We start from the raw sequence: 21,949 nt of genomic DNA, 5'->3' as shown, positions 1-21,949 counted from the left end.
CTCTTCAAAGCCCAGGCCTTATTGATCCTCTTGCTCACAGCCCTGCTTTTCTTTGTCAGTCAGTACACCAAGTCAGCAATTCCCTGGCGGTCCAGTGGTTAGGACTGCACGCTCTCACTGCTTAAGGTATGGGTTCAGTCCCTGGTTGGGGAACTAAGATCCCACAAGCTGCTTGGGATGGCAAAAAAAAAAAAAAAAAAGTATCATTTAAATTTCACCCATACATTACCCTTCCCCACATCTAATATAACCCTAGGTCTTCTGCTTGGGGAGAGAGCGCAGAGGATTCAGAAGTCCTCTGCTGCAACATGAATAAATTTGAGTTGTCAAACTGTGGGAAACCTTCCCAGTGTCCTTATCAGATAAATTTGATCACGCCTCATAATTTCGCTGCCAGGGCTGAAAGAGCTAACGCAGAGAAAGTGTTTAACAGATTTCTTGGCTCATGAATTGTTTTAACCGCATTTTACAAGTTTTCTGTATTATGATGCATCTGGGGCCTTGGTGACCCTCGACAACCTACAGAGTTGGCTGATTCCTAAAGATAGCAAAAGGCTTGCCTGCTAGCAGGCCTTTCATATGCAAATTAACCAACCCAGAACTCGTGTCCCCAGCCGCTTTCTTTTTCTGGAACGCTCCTGTTTGGGCCCAGTATCGCCTTCCTTCATCAGTCAACTAGGGACAGCCCTTTAACGCCTCAGGGCCCACTGAAATGATTCAAACAAGCCAATTTTAAGCTGACTTAACCCTGCGGGAGGTTCCATCCCGTATAAACCACAATAAAGGCTCTCACCCACCTCCCCACCCAGGCCTGAGAGCAACCTCAGTGTTCTCTCATGGGGCCTTTCAGGGCTTGACTTATCCCCTCCTCTTGGGACCTATGAGTCATTACCTATCTTTCCATTGGCAGTTGAGTCTTGATCTCTTGGCCTCACCATGCCTGAATAGAAGTAAAATCTACATTCTAAAATGTCCCACCTGTGCTCACGAACCCATCAGTCAGCCCTGACTCCAGTCCCACCCTAGCTTGTTCTCATCTGCCCCCCGACTCAGATGACACAGCCAGCAACCGTACCAAAGGGCATCCTCTGGTCACTTGCAGAGGGACGCAGCTAGATTCCCAGGGGAGGAAGAGGAAGGCCAGGCAGGACTCTCTTGCTGATCCTTGCAGAATGGCCTGAGCCGAGTCTCCCAGGAGCCCCCGGGAGCCAGCTGTGCCTGCTTTCGCCTTTTCCCGGAGGTTCATTCTGGGGTGAGCTTCAGGGCTGGCCATCTCTACAAGTTGAGTGGCAACTGGTATGTGTTACCTGCATTTTCAGCTAGAAGACAGGCCTGGAGAGCTTTCTGCTGATTCTCCAAGGAATCTTTAATCCTCCCTAGAAGGATTATGATGAGAACAATCTCATTTCAAACCTGCCCCAGTGATGTGGTTTGAGAAGCATGCTGATAGTTGCTTTTGGGGAGGAGGGTGGGTGGGGGATGAGGGGAAGCAAGGGCAGCATCTGTCCCTGGCAGGCTCTAGCTCATGCTTACGTGGGCGTCATCCTTTGTGAGAGTTTGAACTCTCTGCTTAGGTCCTGCATACTTCTCTTCTAAATGCATGAGAAAATTTTTGGAGTGTGGTAAAACTGATGTGGAAAATGTTCATCATTTATGAAATTGATGTAAAGGGATGTAGATGTTCGTTGTACTGTTCTTACCTAATTAAAATTAGAAATTAGATAATCTAATTCCTAATTAGTTAATAAATCAATTTGTAAAATGTAATTCCTAATTAAAAATTAGGTAGAGGGCTTCCCTGGGGGCTCAGAGGTTAAAGAACCTGCCAATGCAAGAGACACAGGTTCAATCCCTGATCCAGGAAGGTCCCACAGGCTGCAGAGCAACTAAGCCTGTGAGCCACAACTACTGAGCCTGTGCTCTGGAGCCCAGGAACTGCGACTGTTAAGCCCAAGGACTGCAACTGTGGAAGCCTGAGTGCCCTAGAGCCTGTCCTCCACAACAAGAGGAGGAGAAGCCTGTGCATTGCAACTAGAGGGTAGCCCCGGCTCACCTCACTGCAGCTAGAAAAAGCCCACACAGCAATGAAGACTGAGCACAGCCAAAAATAAATAAATGAACAATTTTTAAAATGAGGTAGAATTACAAAGAAACGGACAACTACAGTAAAACTAAAGGCAAATAAAGCTTTCCCAAAGAAACAGGCCAGAGTTAGACCATCTTCTCTGTTCTCTTCCCTTGTCTGTCTTACTTTAGGTTAATTCACAAAACTTCCATCTTCCCCTTTCAGGAAATCATTAAACCTGCCGCCTTCCTCAACCATCACCACCTGCAGCCTCCCAAAAGTCTCCTGGCCCTCCCCAGGCTTGGAGCGTCAATATTTTCTAGGGAGAAAAACACTAGTCTTAGATCTCAGTCCAAGATGTCAGCTCTGCCGCTTTCTAGGTGTATTTATTATATATTGCTGTGTAAACAAATTGCCCCCAAAGGTGCTGGTTGTTCAGTTGCTAAGTCCTGTCCGACTCTGCGCCCCATGAACTGCAGCATGCCAGGCTTCCCAAAGATATGTGTGTGTGTGTGTGTGTGTGTGTGTGTGTGTGAGCCTAGTCACTCAGTCATGTCCAACTCTTTGTGACCCCATGGACTGTAGTCCTCCAGGCTCCTCTGTCCATGGGATCTCCAGGCTAGAATACCGGAGTGGGTTGCCATTTCCTCTTCCAGGGGATCTTCCCAACCCAGGGATCCAACCCAGGTCTCCCGCATTGTGGGCAGATTCTTTACCCTCTGAGCCACCAGGGAATCCCAAAGGTAGTGGCTTAAATAAGAAGCAGTCATATCACCCCTGTGGAAAGTGGCATGGCTAATTGCACCTGTGTGAAGGGTCCTAAACCAGAACCACCCCATGGAGCCCTTCCTCCATTCCCGACCCATAGAAACTGGGAGAGAGAGTAACGTGGTTGTTTCAAGCTGCTCGATGTTGGGGTAATTTGTTTTGCATCAATAGTAACTGGGGCACTAACCCAGGACGCCTTAAAGAAAATAGGAAGGAGGAAGGGAGGGTATGCTAGGACACAGCACGTGTTGTGAGAGGGCTCAGCCAGGCCTCAGAAGAGATAGGAAAAAGAAACAATGCCAGAGCATCATCAGTGCCCCGCACTACCTCGCCTCTGTGCTCCTCTGTCCATCTTTCTCCTCCTTTCCTGCAGCTCTGCTTTCCCTGTCTCTCAGGTCATGGCATGGGGAAAGCAGGCTTCCTCCAGCTCTGTTTTTGTTTTGTTTTTTTTTTAATTTTTAAAATTTAATTTAATTTTATTTGGCCGAACCATGGGATGTTAATTGCCCAGCCAGGAATGGAACCTATACCCCCTGCAGTGGAAGCATGGAGTCTTAATCACTGGACCGCCAGGGGAGTCCCCAGCTCCCATTTCATAACTTCTCTTTGAGAGGCTGAGCCAGAATCTCTTGGTCTCAGTCCCAAATTCCCCGGGAAAGAGACTCTTGTCAGCCAGTGCCAGTCAGGCGTCCAGACTGGGATTCTGAAGTTGCACAGGTGTGCTCACCCCTGACCCAGGGTGGCATCTGGCCGCTTCTCTCCATGCCAGGCTGGAGATCTGGTTCAAAGCTGGAGGTAGGGGCACCGGGTGAGTTTGGAGTCCCCAGAAGCAGCACCTGTGACCAGGATTCAAGGGCATGTGGTTGATTTGGCTGCGGGATCCCCGGAAGCACCTATAGAGGGTGGGGACATGGGAGGAAAGGGAGGCAACCCTAGGGGTACTGATGAGCAGGTGACTGCTGGGGACCTCTGAGAACCATAGCATGACATCCCCTCAGCCCCCCTCCTTGGGAGCAAAGTAGTTGTTATGGACCAAATCTTGCTCCCTGACCATGAAATTCATATGTTGAAGCCCTCACCCTAAGGTGACTATATCTGGAGATGGGGCCTCTTTACAGGTTCTCCTTTTACCCTTGGTCATGAATAAGTAACTAGTGGGGAGGTGCTTTGATACTATATAAATCTCTTGTTCCTCATCACACATTGGCTTTTTGAGTGAATTAATTTATTTAAATCAGTATTTATATATCAATATGGACCTGTGGCTTCCTGTTGATCCCTTACATTACAATCTGCTATCATGTATTACAGGTTGAGTTGTGTACCCCCCCCAATTTAAAATCTATTGAAGTCCTTACTCCCCAGGACTTCAGAATGTGACCTTATTTGAAAATAGGGTCATTAGTTAAGATAAGGTCAGACTGAAGTAGGGTGGTCCCTACTCCAACATGACTGGTGTCCTTTTAAAGGGGAAATTTGGACAACGACCTATGGGGAGAATGCCCTGTGAAAATGAAAACAGAGATCAGGGTGATGCTTCTACAAGCCAAAGAAAGCAAAGATTGCCAGCAAGCCATCGGAAGCTGAGAGAGAGACAGGGGACAGATGTTCCCTCAGAGCCTCAGAAGGAGCCAGCCCTGCCAACACCTGGATCGTGGACTCCAGGCCTGTGAAACAAATTCATTTCTGTTGTTTGAGCCACTCTATGGCACTTGGTTACATCAGCTGTAGGAATCAAACAAGTTACTATGATTTATTTTGATGTCCCAGTTATCCCTTTTTAGGCCAGAGGACGTCAGGTGACTTCTGCATCCTCTCGACATGACCCCATCCTTCCTCATGCACGTCTTTACTTTCCGGCATAACAAGATGTCTCAGACTCACCTTGAACTTTTGCTGCTCTGGTTTTCCCTGGTGGCTCAGATGGTGAAGAATCTGCCTGCAATGCAGGAGACCCAGGTTCGATTCCTGGGTTGGAAAGATCCCCTGGAGAACGGAATGGCTAACGCACTCCAGTATTCTTGCCTGGAGAATTCCATGGACAGATGCTATAGTCCATGGGGTCTCAAAGAGTCAGACATGACTGAGCGACTAACATACACACACAGTCCCCTCAAAATGAGTCCATTCTACAAAGATCCCTGGTTCTTGATAGTGGTTAATGGTACTTAGAGGCCGATATCTGTGTGCTCAATACCGTTTAGTGCACACACACTTTTACGTCTACCTGTATCTCTTGACGACTTATGGAGAACCTCAGGTTCACACTGATGTCTAATTCCAGCCTACAGCCAGTGTCGTGCTGGCTTTCTCCCTTCCTGTTTCAGCCTCACCACTTTGACAGTGAGAATCCCGCTCCTGTAATCGTGAATTCATTTGCTTACTCGATGGACCCTGTTGCATGTTATGTGTGGCCTTCTCCCATGCCTACTCCCTGTCTCCATGTCTCCTTCACGCTGGGCAGACTCTGACTCCCTTCTCTGGGCCAGACGGCCCTCCCCCAGCCCCTGCCTACTAACTCTGTCCCACCTAATGGCTTTTGTCCCAGAGTGTTCAGGGAGAGGCAGGAAATGACCATTGTGGAATCGCCATGTCTACCAAGTGGAGTATCAGGACTCCAGGGGCACAAGCTGACCCAATGTCTGTTTTTTTGTTTTTTTTTCCCTTTCTTGTTCCTGTGGACAATTATAAGGACAATTCCTCCATGCCCTTTGGACACAATATCAGGCAAAATGCAAATGTTTCAGATCCTCTTCAGTAATAAAAGGCCCTGAAACTGCCTTTTGTCCCAAGAGCTGTCTCGGTTCAGTAATAAAATTATGCAGCACCATTTCATCACGACAGCTCAGAATGTTACCAAGATTCTTGCTTCCCCAAGGCGGCTTCAGACTGGGAAGCTGAGGACAGAACAAAAAAGGGTGGGTCTGCTGTGCAATGGCTGCAAACAGCAGCTGCCTCAGCCGCGTCCGCAGCCGGTTGCCCTAAGGGACCTTGGAGACAGCCCTTTCCAGTGGACACTCATGACTGGCCTGCTGTCCCCAGTCTAGGCTCTAGACAGGTAGGTGCAGTGCCTTTGGAAAGCCCCAGAGCATAGTGGCCGGTGACCACATCGGGCTAGTCATAATGTCTGTCTGCACCAAGCTGCAGAACAAGGAGCATGTGATGGAGGCCCTCCACAGGGCCAGGTTCAAGTTCCCTGGCTGCCAGAAGATCCAAGACATGAGGATTTACTAAGTTTAAGGCGGATGAATTTGGAAACATGGTAGCAGAAAAGCGGCTCATCTGAGATGGCTAGGGGTTAAATACATCCCTAATTGTGGCCCTCTGGATAAATAGCGGATCCTGCACTGGCACCCCACTCCAGTACTTTTGCTTAGAAAATCCCATGGATGGAGGAGCCTGGTAGGCTGCAGTCCACGGGGTCACTAGAGTCGGACATGACTGAGCGACTTCACTTTCACTTTTCACTTTCATGCATTGGAGAAGGAAATGGCAACCCACTCCAGTGTTCTTGCCTGGAGAATCCCAGGGACCAGGGAGCCTGGTGGGCTGCCGTCTATGGGTCGCACAGAGTCGGACACGACTGAAGCGTCTTAGCAGCAGCAGCACTCACGAGAACCTTGGCGCTGTCCCCTCCTTGCACATGCTCACTAATAAATCCTACTTCCCTGTCAGAAAAAAAGAACAAAAAGAATGGAATATTCTCCTCTATTTTCTCTGCCTGGGTTGCTGACCCGCTCTCCTCACTCCCTCCCTCTTTAGAGCGGAGCCCTGGCACTTGCGCATGCTCAGTCGTGTCCGACTCTCTGCGACCCCACGGACTATAGGCCTCCAGGCTTCTCTATCCATGGGCTTTCCCAGGCAAGAATACTGGAGTGGGTTGCCATTTCCTCCTCCAGGGGATCTTCCCGACCCAGGGATGGAGCCCGATTCTCCTACATTGCAGGTGGATTTTTTACTGGAAAGTTCTGGATGGCTGGGCCCAAGTGGGACAGGCTCTGGCACTGCTGTTATCCCCTCAGGGGGCACTGGAGCTGAACCCAGTCATCCAGCACCAGAACCCATGTGCCTGCCTCCACATTATGATCACAATGATAAACAATATGCCAGGTACTGTTCCGAGCACATTCCATGTGTGCCTCGGGCTGGGTGCTCTGCAAAGCTGACATCAAGACTAAGTCAATAGTGCAAGAGGTTTGGTAGGAAGACACACCTGTGACAGGAGAGAAGAGAGGGACACAGACCATGTGCTGACTTGACAAAGTCCTAGCCACTTGGGGAGGAGCTCTGGAGCCAAGACAGCCCCTTGGAGAAGTCTTGCGCTGGGCAGAAATATGCAAGCTCCAGTGGCTCCACCAAGTTCAATCGCTGAGGATGACCGTCCCCCACATAGCGTAAATGCAGTTCAAACCTGAGACAGAGCCTTCACACAGAGACTTGGGCGTGAATGTCCACAGCAGTGTCTGTCTGTTCATGCATTATTCATGACAGCCTCAACTGGAACTCATCCAAATGCCCATCAGCAGATGAACAGAGAAACAAAATGTGGACCATCCACACAGTGGAGACCTCTTGGCAAGAAAACAGAATGAGCTCTTTTTAAAAAAAAAAAATGTTTTTTATGGAACTATAGTTGATTTGCAATGTATTACTAATTTGTGCTCTACAGCAAAGTGATTCAGTTATATATATACACCTTTCATGTTCTTTTGTTTTATGGTTTATTGCAGGATATTGAATATAGTTCCCTGTGCTAGACAGTAGGACATTGCTGTCTGTCCATTCTAGATGTAATATTAATAGATTGCATCTGCTAGTCCCGAACTTTCAATCCACTCCTCCCCAGTCCCCTTTCTCTTGGCGACCACAGATCTATTCTCTGTGTCTGTGGGTCTGTTTCTGTTTTATAGCTAAGTTCATTCGTGCCGTATTTTAGAGTCCATATACATGTGATATCATATGGTATTTGTCTTTTTCTTTCCGACATACTTCATTTAGTATGTTAATCTCTAGGACCATCCATGTTGCTGCAAATGGCATTATTTCATTCTTTTTTATGGCTGAGTAGTATTCTATTGCGGAGAAGGCAATGGCACCCCCCTCCAGTACTCTTGCCTGGAAAATCTCATGGACGGAGGAGCCTGGTAGGCTGCAGTCCATGGGGTCACTAAAAGTCGGATATGACTGAACGTCTTCACTTTCACTTTTCACTTTCATGCACTGGAGAAGGAAATGGCAACCCACTCCAGTGTTCTTGCCTGGAGAATCCCAGGGACGGGGGAGCCTGGTGGGCTGCCGTCTATGGGGTTGCACAGAGTCGGACATGACTGAAGTGACTTAGCAGCAGTATTCTATTGTGTGTGTATACACACACACACACACACACATCTTCTTATCCATTCTTCTGTTGATGGCATTTAGTTTGCTTCCAAATCTTGGCTAGTGAAAAAAGTGTTGCTGTGAACTTAAGGGTGCATGTATCTTTTCAAATTATAGTTTTGTTGGGATATATTCTCAAGAGTGGGTTTTCAGGAACCCATAACTCTATTTTTAGTCTTTTGAGGAACGTCCATACCGTTTTCCATAGTGGCTGCACCAATTTACATAAAACAGATCGAGCGCTTGATCCACAGAGTAACTTGAGTATCCACAGAGTATCCACAGAGTCTCAGATGCATGATGCTGAGCAAAATATGCTGGATAGGAAAGACCACATGACTTATGATTCCATTTCCATGAACTTTCTAGAAAAGAGGCCTCAGACTATCCCGGACTGTGGCACCAGCTGGCTTCAGGGAGTTGTTCAGGTCAGTTGCTCAGTTTTGTCTGAGTCTTTGTGACCCCAAGGACTGCAGCACTCCAGGCCTCCCTGTCCATCACCAACTCCCGGAATTTACTCAAACTCACGTCAGTTGAGTCGGTGAGGCCATCCTACCATCTCATCCTCTGTCATCTCCTTTCCGGCTTTCAGTCTTTCCCAGCATTAAATGACTCAGTTTCAAACGAGTCAGGAAGTTGTTTCTGGGACTTAAAACCAAAGAGTCTGGCGCCCTCTGGTGGCTGCCTTTCAGAGGCATAAAATCAGTGAGAACTTGTCAATGAGAGGATAGTTGAGAATGTTAATATACACTACATGTAACATATGTAATTATATGTTATAGTCGCACATCATATATATGGTAACATGAACTTGGGAAGACTCCGGAAAACGGTGAGGGACAGGGAAGCCTGGCGTGCTGCAGTCCACGGGGTCACGAAGAGTTGGACACCACTTGGTGACTGAGCAACAACATATGACAACAAGCCCCTGAGGCTGGGAAAGATTGAAGGCAAAAGGAGAAGAGGGCGGCGGAGGATGAGATGGTTGGATAGCGTCACCTGCTCTGGACATGAGTTTGAGCAAACTCTGGGAGATAGTGAAGGACAGGGAAGCCTTGTGTGCTGCAGTCCATGGGGTTGCAGAGTCGGACACAATTTAGCAACTAAACAACAACAAAAATATGACAAGAAACTCAAAGCCATACTGTGGGTCAGGCAGTGTTCCTACCGGAAGGAAAGTTAGTATTATCCCTCTTGTGTGTGAGAACAGATAATGAAACTGAGGGTCATAGGGGTCTAGCAACTGGAGATCACACAGCTTGTGGGCTGTGAAGTGGAATTTGAACTGGATCCATCTGAGTTGAGGGAGATGGAGAGAAGCCACACTGAGGGTGTGGGGGCCCTGGCTGCTCAGGTCCGTGAGACCAGCCCCGTCCTGTCTTTGATTTGGAGGCACCCTTTGGTCTCCTGATAATAAACCTCTTTTCATTTGGATGACTTCATGTTGGACTTTCCTGTCCTGTGAGGCCAGTAGGCATGGGCCTCCTCAGGGACCCCAAACCCTGAGTTGCTCTGGGTGCCCATCTCTGGGGGTGGTTTGATTCATTGAATATGGGGTCCATCTAGTGGGGCAGATTCCCTCAGCCTCTCGGGAGTGGCTTGCCTCTCCCTCTCTTGTGGTCTCATGGGCCTCCTTGGTTCACTGCCCATTGATATCTAGTTCATGTCTCATGACCAAGGGCGTGAAGTGGGGATGACCCGCCACACAAGAGCTCACAGCTCTTTTTGGAGGGGGGCCCCTTCCCTCAGAAGGCCCAAGCAGCCTCGACTGGCACTAAGAGCCGGAAAAGTATCAAAATGTGTTAGTCGCTCAGTCATGTCTGACTCTTTGTGACCCCATGGACCGTAGCCCACCATACTTTTCTGTTCATGGAATATTCCAGGCAAGAATACCGGAGTGGGTAGCCATTCCCTTCTCCAGGGGATCTTCTTGATCCAGAGATCGAACCCTGGTCTCCTGCACTGCAGGCAGATTCTTTAGGGCTGTGCCTTAAAGCAGTCCTGGCTGGGTGTGACAGTTATCCTCCATGACCTCAGGATTGTCACCGAACCAAACTTAGGTCTGCTTACCTGAGCACAGGAAAGCCAATCTCCTGACATCAGGTTGTGGTGAGAGAAAGTGCAGCATTTACTGCAGGCACCAAGCAAGGGGTACACCCAGCAAGGCAGCTAATGCCCAAAATACCCAAACTCTCCATTGGCTTTCAGGGAAAGGTTTGTAAAGACAGTGTGAGGAAGAGGGGTGTGTGATCAGCTTGTGGACATTCTTCTGTTTGGTTCATGGGGAGGTAGTGGGGAGGTGGAGGGGGTCTTCCCAGGTTGGGGGGTGCTTCCCAGGTGGTGCTAGTGCTAAAGAAGCTGCCTGTCAATACAGGAGATTTAAGAGACGAGGGTTCAATCCCTGGGTTGGGAAGATCCCCTGGAGGAGGGCATGGCAACCGACTCCAGTATCCTTGCCTGGAGAATTCCATGGACAGAGGAGCCTGGCAGGCTACAGTCCATGGGGTCACAAAGAGTCAGACACGACTGAAGCGATTGAGCACACACGCACGAGATAATTGGGAGTCAGCATCAACAACCTTCTGGTTCCAAATGGTTTGGGGTCTCTGTGCTTGTGGTCAGCATGAAATTAGCTTCTTTGAGGATATGGCTCAGGTTATTATCTGTAGGCCTTGAGGAGGAACTAAAAGTCCTTGCCTTTGTTGAGTGGCTGCTGCTGCTGCTGCTGCTAAATTGCTTCAGTCATGTCCAACTCTATGTGACCCCATAGACAGCAGCCCACCAGGCTCCCCTGTCCCTGGGATTCTCCAGGCAAGAACACTGGAGTGGGCTGTCATTTCCTTCTCCAATGCATGCAAGCGAAAAGTGAAAGTGAAGTCGCTCAGTTGTGTCCGACTCTGAGTGACCCCATGGACTGCAGCCCACCAGGCTCCTCTGTCCATGGGATTTCCCAGGCAAGAGTACTGGAGTGGGGTGCCATTGCCTTCTCCGTGTTGAGCGGCTAACCTATTATTATTTTGTCTTGTTTGACAGTTTTCCTTTGTTTCCACACTTTTTCACATCTCTGATTAAATTTACTTTTGGAACGTGAGGAAGACCTGGAAGGCTACAGTTTTTCTACGCTCATGAGGCAGGCGGAGGACTTCGTAGGGGAGGGGTCCTGTCGCAGGAAGGCCCCATGGGGTCCTGCTTGGTGACAATCTCCCCTTTCCTTGGTATTCCTCAGTCTTGAGGGGGAACAAGTTCAGGAAAAGAAAGGGAAAGAAAGTTTATTTGTGTATTTATTTCAGTTGGGGGATAATCACTTTATAACACCGTGACGGTTTCTGCCATACATCAGTATGAGCCGGCCGTAGGTACACGTGTGTCCCCTCCATCCTGAAACCCCTCCCAGGTCCCTCCCCACCCTATTCCTCCAGGTCGTCACAGAGCACCAGCTTCGGGTGCCCTGCTCCATGCATCAAACTCGGCTGGTTATCTATGTTACATATGGTAATGCATATGTTTCAATACTATTCTTTCAAATCATCCTACCCGCTCCTTCTCCCGCTGAGTCCAAAAGTCTGTTCTTTATGTCTGTGTCTCCTTTGCTGCCCTGCACGTAGGATTGTCAGTACCATCTTTCTACATTCCATATATATGTGCCTTAATGAACGGCATTTGTCTTTCTCTTTCTGATTGACTTCACTCTGTGTAATAGGCTCTAGGTTCATCCACCTCATTAGAACCAACTCAAATGCATTCCGTTTTTATAGCTGAGTAATATTCCATGAGAAGAGTTGACTCCTTGGAAAAGGCTCTGATGCTGGGAGGGATTGGGGGCAGGAGGAGAAGGGGACGACAGAGGATGAGATGGCTGGATGACATCACTGACTCGATGGACGTGAGTCTGAGCAAACTCCGGGAGTTGGTGATGGACAGGGAGGCCTGGTGTGCTGCGGTTCATGGGGTCACAAACAGTCGGGCACGACTGAGCGACTGAACTGAACTGAACTGAATATTCCATTATGTATATGTACCACAACTTCCTTATCCCTTCATCTGCTGCTGGACATCTAGGTTGCTAAGAAAGGGAATAAAATTTTGAATAGACAGATGAATTATAAACTGGGCAGAGAAACTTGGTTTTAGGAGGACTTGGTTACAGGATTAATCCATACAGCTTGGGTGCATTCTTATCCCTTTCAGCTGGATGTAATAATACAAACATCTCCAGGGGATGTTCTCAGAGCTTTGCCATCATCTCTCGGATGTTCTGTGGAGCCCTAGTGGACTTCCAGCATGCATCTGGGTACCTGTGAGCTGTTTTCTGGAACTACAGAAGGTCATTCTGCCTGCATGGGCCAGACTGGGAGTGCCAGGAAATTAACACCCTATGAGAATAGCCCTCTGCAATAACGAAGAGAAACTGGAGCAAAAATAGCACCCTTGCCCCTCAGGTGTGCGCTGGGCCCCTCCTCCCAGACTCTCCCTGTTGGCTTGCTCTCTGGTTACCTGCAGTGGCAGCTGGCAGAGTGACTGCTGCTGCTGCTGCTAAGTCGCTTCAGTCGTGTCCGACTCTGTGCGACCCCATAGACAGCAGCCCACCAGGCTCCCCGTCCCTGGGATTCTCTAGGCAAGAACACTGGAGTGGGTTTCCATTTCCTTCTCCAATGCATGAAAGTGAAAAGTGAAAGTGAAGTCGCTCAGTCGTGTCCGACTCTTTGCGACCCCATGGACTGCAGCCTACCAGGCTCCTCCGTCCATGGGATTTTCCAGGCAAGAGTACTGGAGTGGGGTGCCATCGCCTTCTCCGGCAGAGTGACTACACTTTATTATTTAATTTCTCTTCCCTGTATCACCTCCCACAAGTGCACTCTTTCCTGCACTTCCCAGATCGACTGTGTGGTTTTACTGTCATCTTCTGGGATATTCTAAACTAAGAAAATAGCTGATACTTTTGAGCCCTTCTTGGTGCTGGGTCTGCTTCCAAGCACGTATGATTTCATTTAATTTTCGAGACAACTTCAGAGCTGAGTACCACTGTCACCTTCATTTTAAGGATGAAGAAACTGAGGCACAGAAAGGCAACATCTATCCAGCTGTGCTCGGCTGAATAATGGCCCCCTAAACGTGTCCATTGGAGAAGGCAATGGCACCCCACTCCAGTACTCTTGCCTGGAAAATCCCATGGACAGAGGAGCCTGGTAGGCTGCAGTCCATGGGGTCGATAAGAGTCGGACACAACTGAGCGACTTCACTTTCACCTTTCACTTTCATGCATTGGAGAGGGAAATGGCAACCCACTCCAGCATTCTTGCCTGGAGAATCCCAGGGACAGCAGAGCCTGGTGGGCTGCCGTCTATGGGGTCGGTCGCACAGAGTCGGACACGACTGAAGCGACTTAGCAGCAGCAGCAGCAGCAGCAAACGTGTCCATGTCTTAGTCCCTTGAACCTGTGAGTATGTTACTTCACATGTCAAAAGGGACTTTGAAGATATAATAAGGTCAAGAATCTCGAGATGGAGAGATCATCCTGGCTTACGTGGATGGACCCATGTGATCACAAGAGTCCTTATAAGGGAAGCAGGAGGATCTGAGCCAGAGAAGGAAACGTCACGATGACGAAGAGGTCAGAGTGATTCGAGGAAGGAGCCATCAGCTAGTAGGTGACCTCTTCTAGAAGCTGGAAGAGGCAATGAGATGGATTCCCTTCTAGCACCCAGAAGGAATGCAGCCCTGCCAAGCCACTTAAATTTCTGACTTCCGGAACTGAAATGATACCCTGCTGTTTGTTTAAGCCATGATGTTTGTGGCAATTTGATACAGCAGCCACAGGAAAGTAAGACACCAAGAGAACCAGTGGAAACTCCATGAGCTTTTATAACCTCACCAGGAAGGTCGTGCAGCATCACCTGTGTCTTGGTCAAAGCAGTCCTGAGCTGGCCTAGATGCCAGGGGAGGGGCCGTGGTCCTCACCTCTCTGTGGGAGTAGTAACAAAGAATTTGCAGCCATTTTAATATCTTAACAACCTCATGATAAAAATATATTGTAATCTCTCTCTCTCTTTTTTTTTTTTTATCAGATGAGGAAATGGAGGCTTGGAGAGGTCTAGTAATTTACCCAAGATCACTCAGCTGGAAAGTGGTGAGCCAGAATTCAAACCCAGAACCATACATGAAAGCATTTCCAGTTTGCTCTCTGAATCAGTATGTTCAGAACCCTCTGCTTCCAGAAGCCAGGCTGTTGACACCTCTCACTTCCTTTTTTAAAATTTTATTTTATTGAAATATAGTTGATTTACAATTTTGTGTTAGTTTCTATGATACAGCAAAGTGATTCAGCCATATACATATATATATATTTTCATATTCCTTTTCATTATGGTTTATCACTGGATATTGAATATAGTTCCCTTTGCTGTACAGTGGGACCTTGTTTTTATCCATTCTGTATATGATCATTAGCATCTGCTAATCCCAAACTCCCAGCCCTCCCCTCCCCTCTCTCACTTCCTTTATTCCTTCCCGCCTAAGTGAATCTGGCCAGGTGCTGATCACACATGATTCTGGTGTCAGTTCAGACAGACCAACCTCGGTTCCACGTGTATTTAGGAGAACTAACACTACAGCACAAAGACATAAGAAAGCTTGTGGTGTGTAATAAAGAGAATGTCAATCACCTATTCCCAACGGCAGAATAACTGGAGCAGACTGTATAGGATGTGAATGTAAGCTTGATCTTCTCTGGTAGATGAAAGAGTGCTGGGAGTAGGAAGCTGGAGGAGCACAGTTTTAGCAAGACGACCCCACCAGAGGCATTTGTTGTGAAAAATATGACAGCTGAAATGAAAAGCTCAGTACATGGACATCATAGCATGCACCCAATTCTAACCACTAGACTACCGGGAACTCCCTTGTCCTGCTATTTTATATCACTAGCTCTCAATTCAAAGTCCAGGGAGGATGGGTCAGGTTGCCTGACCCCTAGTCATGTGCCTGTTTCCTGACTCAGAGGAGGATGGGAGAACAAGCATCCGACCTTTGAGACTTCCATTGGAAAGACTAGAGATTGCTTCAAGAAAATCTGAGATGCCAAGGGAATATTTCATGCAAAGACGAACACAATAATGGACAGAAATGGCAAGGACCTAACAGAAATGGAAGAGATAAAGAAGAGGTGGCAAGAATACACAGAAAAACTGTACAAAAAAGATCTTAATGACCCTTATAACCAGGGTGGTGTGGTCACTCACCCAGAGCCAGACATCCTGGAATGTGAGGTCGAGTGGGCCTTAGGAAGCATTAGTACAAACAAAGCTAGTGAAGGTGATGGAATTCCAGCCGAGCTATTTCAAATCCTAAAGGATGATGCTGTTAAAGTATTGCACTCAATATGCCAGGAAATTTGGAAAACTCAGCAGTGGCCACAAGACTGGAAAAGGTCAGTTTTCATTACAATCCTCAAAAAAGGCAATGCCAAAGAATGTTCAAACTACTGTACAATTGCTTTCATTTCACATGCAAGCAAGGTAACGCTCAAAATCCTTCAAGCTAGGCTTCACCAGTATGTGAACCGAGAACTTGAGTCAGCCATTTTTTTGGGGGGTGGGTAACTTTTAGTGGAGAATAGGATTAGGGACCAAGATCAGGGTGTGCTCATTACTACTGGGGTGTCTTTGTTTCTAGGACATTTCAGGGAACAGAACTAGGCTTTCCTGGTGGCTTAGTCAGTAAAGAATCTGCCCGTAATGCAGGAGACCTGGGTTCAATCCCTGGGTCAAGAAGATTCCCTGGAGAAGGAAATAGCAACCCCTCCAGTACTCTTGCCTGGAAACTCCCATTGACAGAGGAGCCTGGCAAGCTCCACGGGGTCACAAGAGTCAGACCTGACTTGGTGACTAACCACAATACGCATGTACATACACATATACACACCTATATGCATGCATCGTATATAAGTACACTTATGCATACATATACACAAAATTATGTATATTTTTAAAATCATGAGTTTACACCAATACCTCAAATTCCAGGTTCTTTCTTAACTTCCTCCATGCCATAATTGTGCGCCTCTTCTTTCACAGTGAGAATGCTGGCTCCCAGCGACATTAACACACTTACTTGCATGAGTGTGCACTCAGTCTCTTCAGTCATATCTGACTCATTGCAACACTATGGACTGTAGCCCGCCACACTCCCCTGTAACGTGGGATCCTCCAGGCAAGAGTACTGAACTGGTTTTGCCATACCCTCCTCTAGGGGATCTTCCCGACCCGGGGATTGAACTTGCATCTCTCTGTGTCTCCTGCATTGCAGGCAGGTTCTTCACTCCCTGAGCCACCTGAGAAGCCCAACACATTTATTTATATTGCTCAATATAACAATTTCCTCATTATAATGCATCTAAACTATTTTTTAATTGCTTAACCTGCTAAGTCGCTTCAGTCGTGTCCGACTCTGTGCAACCCCATAGACGGCAGCCCACCAGGCTCCCCGTCCCTGGGATTCTCCAGGCAAGAACACTGGAGTGGATTGCCATTTCCTTCTCCAATGCATGAAAGTGAAAAGTGAAAGTGAAGTCGCTCAGTCGTGTAAAAAATCCTACTGAAAAGAGTTCTGAACTTATTTGCAATTCTCCTGCCAAAAAGGGAGCATATATAGTCAAATAGTCTGTTTACAAATTACTTGGGTTACCTCTCCTCACACCTTCCTCCCTTCCTTTCCCCTCAGTGTGACTCTGCTATTCATTTGAAGTGCAATTAGGTTTATTTGCTTTAGTTTCTTTTCAGTTTTCGTTCCCTTTTCCAATTCTTAATGATTTAATTTAATTTCTTGAATACGTACAGTAGTAATGTGATTCCAGAAGTCAACAGTACACCTAAAGATGTACTCAGAGAACTGTCCTTCACTCCCAAATCTCTTCCATCCTTGTGGGCAACCAGCTTCATTGTTTTCTGGTTTATCCTTCTTATTTTTTTGTAAAAATAAGCAGATATGTGTATGTTTTCTCATTATCTCTTTTTTCTTATACAACAGATAGCATATTGTGAATGCTCTTTGTACTTTGCTTTTTATTTTTTAACTTTACAGAATGTCTGGGAAATCACCCCATGTCAGTTCATAGAGCTCTTCCTCATTTTTACAAAATAGCTGCATGGTACTCCCTGGACTCTAGGTGCCATGTGTATTCAACCGCTATCCTAGGCTTGGGCATTTAGGTACTTTCCAATATTTTTCAATGGCAAACAGTGTTGGAACAAATAGCCTTGTGCACATGTGTTTTCACAGTGTTGGAAATGTTTCTTCAGGCTAACTTCCTAGGAGTAGGATTGCTGGTTTGAAAAGTTAAAGCAAAATAACAAGCATTGATGAGGATGTGGAGAAAAGGGAACCCTTGCCACTGTTGGTGGCAATGTAAATTGGTGCAGCCATCGTGGAAAATAATATGGAGGTTCCTTAAAAAATTAAAAGTAGAACTACCGCTTGTTGTTCAGTCACTCAGTCACGTCTGACTATTATTTGCGACCCCATGTACTGCAGCACACCAGGCTTCCCTGTCCTATACTATCTCCCAGAGTCTGCTTAAACTCATGTTCACTGGGTCAGTGATGCCATCCAACCATCTCATCCTCTCTTGCCCCTTTCTCCTCTTGCCCTAATATTTCCCAGCATCATCAGGGTCTTTTCAAATAAGTCGGTTCTTCACATCAGGTGGCCAAAGTATTGGAGCTTCAGCTTCAGCATCAGTCCTTCCAATAAACATTCAGGGTTGATTTCCTTTAGGATTGACTGGTTTGATTTCTTTGCTGTTCAAGGGGCTCTCAAAAGTCTTCTCCATCACCATAATTCAAAAGCATCAGTTCTTTGGTGCTCAGCCTTCCTTATGGTCCAACTCTCACTCCCGTACATGACTACTGGAAACCTTTGTTGGCAAAGTGACGTCTCTACTTTTTAATACACTGCCTAGGTTTGCTATAGCTTTCTTTCCAAGGAGCAAGTGTCTTTTAATTTCATGGCTGCAATCACCCTCTGCAATGATTTTGGAGCCCAAGAAAATAAAATCTGTTTCTGTTTCCACTTTACCCCTTTCTATTTGCCATGAAGTGGTGGGACCCGATGCCACGATCTTAGTTTTTTGAATGTTGAATTTCAAGCCAGCTCTTTCACTCTGCTCATTCATCCTCATCAAGAGGCTCTTTAGTTCCTCTTCACTTTCTGCCATTGGAATGGTATCATCTGCGTATCTGAGGTTGTTGATATTTCTCCCAGCAATCTTGATTCCAGCTTGTGCTTCATCCACCCTGGCATTTCACATGATGTACTCTGCATTGAAGTTAAATAAGCAAGGTGACAGTATACAGCCTTGTCATACTCTCTTCCCCAATTTTGAACCAGTCCATTGTTCCATGTCCGATTCTAACGGTTGCTTCTTGAGCTGCATACAGGTTTCTCAGGAGACAGATAGAGTGGTCTGGTACGTCCGTTGTTTGTTTCTACATCTTCACATTTTCCAATCATTAACTCTTTAAAAAAAAAGTTTTAAAAAATATTTATTTATTTGGCTGCTTTAGGTATTAGTTGCAGTGCATGGTCCTCTCTGATTGTGGTGCAAGGACTTAGCTGCCCCGAGGCATGTGGGATCTTAGTTCCCTGACCAGGGACTGAAACTGTGTGCCCTGCATTGGAAGGCAGATTGTTAACCACTGGACCACAAGGGAAGTCCCCTAATCATTAACTCTTGAGTCAGCCTTTTAGTTCAAAAGATACGGACACAGAGGCTTGTATACAGTTTCAAGTCCTATTTCCGCTTCCTCAATGGGATGGTGGATTTATGGGTAGGATGGAAGGAAGGAAGTGTTCATCATTGACTGGATAGATGTATGAACAGCTGAGTTGGTGGGTAAACAGATGAACTTAGGGACAGGTGTATGGACAGGTGATTGGGTGGACAGATTATTAGAAGAATGATTGATAAGGGTACTGAATTCTACCCAGGCATTCTGTCCCTAAGCCTATTACCTGTCAGGACTCAACATTTCTACCTCTTCCTAATTTTCCTGCAGAGACACTTCCCCAGCCCAATGTCACAGTCAACAACTCAGCCCCAGGAGCATGTGGAATCCATCAGCCTGCACAGCTTGAACCCAAAGAGCGCTGTGGCCATCCAGTGGTACATCCGGGGCCAGAAGCTCTTCACTGGGGGCCACAGGGAGCTGTCCTCTGACCACAGGATACTGTATGGAACATCACCAGGAATGACTCGGGCTTCTACCAGTGTGAGAGCTGCAACTCAGCCACCAGCAGCATCAGCAACCCTATTCTCATCAAAGTCATTTGTGAGTTGAGGGCCTTGCTAAAGGTGGGTGGGGACACCACAAGAGTGTGTCTGAGGGGTGAAGCAGGGGTTGAAATCCAGCTGGTTCTGATGGCCAAGCTGATGGTGTCTGCCCTAAGGCAGGGGGCTTGTATTATTTGCATAAAGGCCTCATGTTAGTTGAGGGTCCTGTTTTAAGTTTCTCCAGGCCAGAGATGCTCCATCCCACTGTGAGACATGTTACCGACTTCTTGGGAGCAGATGATCCATCTGAGCACTTGGGAAAGGCCTGCAAACCCTATGTGCAGGACATGAAACCCTAGCTCCGCCAGCAACGTACGACTCCCACAGACTAGGTCACGGATCTCTTTTCAGCACCCAAGTGGGTTCTCAGTAAATATGTGTTAAATGGATGAAATTTTACATTTTTAATTAGTTTGTTTATTTTTGGCTGTGCTGGGTCTTCACTGCCATGCACTGGCTTTCTCTAGTTTCAGTGAGCGGGGGTATATTGCGGTATGTGGGCTTCTCACTGTGGTGGAGAGCAGAGCGCAGGCTCTAGGCACATGGGCCTCATTAGCTGTAGTACACAGGCTCCGTAGTTGCAGCTCACAGGTTCCAGAGCATGAGCTCAGTAGTCATGCATTTAGTTGCCTCAGAGCATGTGGAATCTTCCCAGACCAGGCATTAATCCATGTCCCCTGCATTGGCAGGCAGACACTTATCTGCTGCGCCACCAGGGAAATCTCAGATGAATTTTTTTTAATGGCTTATTTATTCTAAGATCAAGGAAGATCTCTGTGTGTGACTTGAGAGGTGGAGTACTTTATGGTGATTTCAAGATCTGAGGTCTCATGCTATGAGTGAGGAGCTGGAAATTGGGCTGGCTGTATAAGTTGATGACTGAGAACACAGTCTGCGATGTTAGGGAAACTTGAAGTTGCATCCCAGTCACTAACCTTGGGCATATGTGTTAATTTCTCTAAACTTCTAGCTCTTCATCTGAAAAATGGTGCTACTAATAGTATTTTCTCAGGGACCTTGTGAGAATTAAATGAATGGTAATTTATGAAAGCCTGGCATGCTGCAATCCATTGGATCACAAAGAGTTGGACATGATTGAGCAATTGAACTGAACTGAATTTATGCAACAGGCTTCCCTGGTGGCTCAGTGGTAAAAAAAAAAAAATCCACCTGCAGTGTAGGAGATGCAGGTTCAATCCTGGATTGGGAAGTTCCCCTGCAGAAAGGAATGGCTATCCATTCCAGTGTTCTTGCCTGGAGAATTCCATGGACAGAGAGAGGAATCTGGTGGGCTACAATCCGTGGAGTCACAGAGTTGGACATGACTGAATAACACTAGCTAGCTAAGACATATCACAAGCCTCATGAGACCAATGTGGTCCAAACCAGTCATCTCCCCCAACCTACTTCTTCTCTATTCTGGGTGTATCTGCTGTTCTAATGGCCCTGAGATTCATCCTGGCCCTGGTCTTCCACACAAAAATCACAAAAGCACAAAGGTGTCAGGCTTCCTCCCAGCGCCTTGTATGTATGAGCTCATTTACTCCTCCCACTTCATTGGGAGGTGCCTCCTATGGTACCTCCACTTTACAGATGGAGAGAGTGGACTTCACAGAGGTGAAGTGACCTGCCAAGGCCACCCAGCTAGTGAATGGTAAGGCTGGGATTGAGACTGAGAACCCTGGCTCGAGAGTCTGTCTTGCTTGCTCTTGGGAAGCCATGCTCATCACTCCTTCCCACAGCAGCCACCTTAGCCCAAACTGCACAGGTGGCATGCCTCGTCCGGACACCTACAATAGCCTCTTCTTTACTGGTATTCCTTTTCTGTGGTGCCATCCTTCCACCCTACCTACATCAACTCTGCCACCAGAGTGAGCTTTTAAAAGTGCAAGTTGGGGGACTTTTCTGACGGTGCAGTGGTTAAGACTGTGCATTGCTACTGCAAGGGGCTCAGGGTCAATCCCTGGTTTAGGAACTAAAGATCCTACTTGATACTTGGTGCAGCCAAAAAAGAAAAGTGCAAGTCAGTGGCCTTGTCCTCCCGTTGCTCTTAGAACATATTCAGAACGCTCGGGTGACTTCCAGAACCTGATATGATCTGATTCTGCAAGCCTTGGCAGCCTGTGACTCCACTCTGGCTTCTGCTCCCAAACTCCTCTGACTGGAGCCCTCTTCTTGCCTCATCTTGTCATTTCTCATCTCTGTCACTCCCCTGCAAATAGATCCTGTCCAGGCTCATGGCCCATTCACACCAGCCCTATGCCCACGAATCTTCTTTGTATACCTAGCCTGGTTTCTCGCTGAGCTCCCACTCATGTATTCAATTGATACATATTCGCTTGACACCTCCACCTCCACTTAGAGTTCTGATGGGAATCTCCAGCTCAATGCAGCCCATACTGCACCCTTCACTC

At 47.2% G+C, this 21,949-nt stretch overlaps 1 protein-coding gene and 1 pseudogene across 1 annotated transcript in view; both read left to right on the top strand.

The window, feature by feature from the left end:
- The window catches only part of CEACAM20 (CEA cell adhesion molecule 20), a 74,262-nt gene that overhangs the window by 27,124 nt on the left and 25,189 nt on the right, over positions 1–21,949 (top strand). Inside the window, exon 2 of the mRNA XM_061388581.1 lies at positions 19,261–19,533. The gene's annotated coding sequence lies outside the window, so the exon portion shown is untranslated. The remainder of the gene's footprint in view (positions 1–19,260; positions 19,534–21,949) is intronic.
- LOC133231250 (small nucleolar RNA SNORA70) lies at positions 5,716–5,836 on the top strand (annotated as a pseudogene).

Source organism: Bos javanicus, chromosome 18, assembly GCF_032452875.1.
Source record: "Bos javanicus breed banteng chromosome 18, ARS-OSU_banteng_1.0, whole genome shotgun sequence".
NCBI classification, from domain to species: Eukaryota; Metazoa; Chordata; class Mammalia; order Artiodactyla; family Bovidae; genus Bos; species Bos javanicus.
The sequence above is the reverse complement of the archived record's forward strand: the minus strand, read 5'-3'. Positions and strand labels throughout refer to the sequence as shown.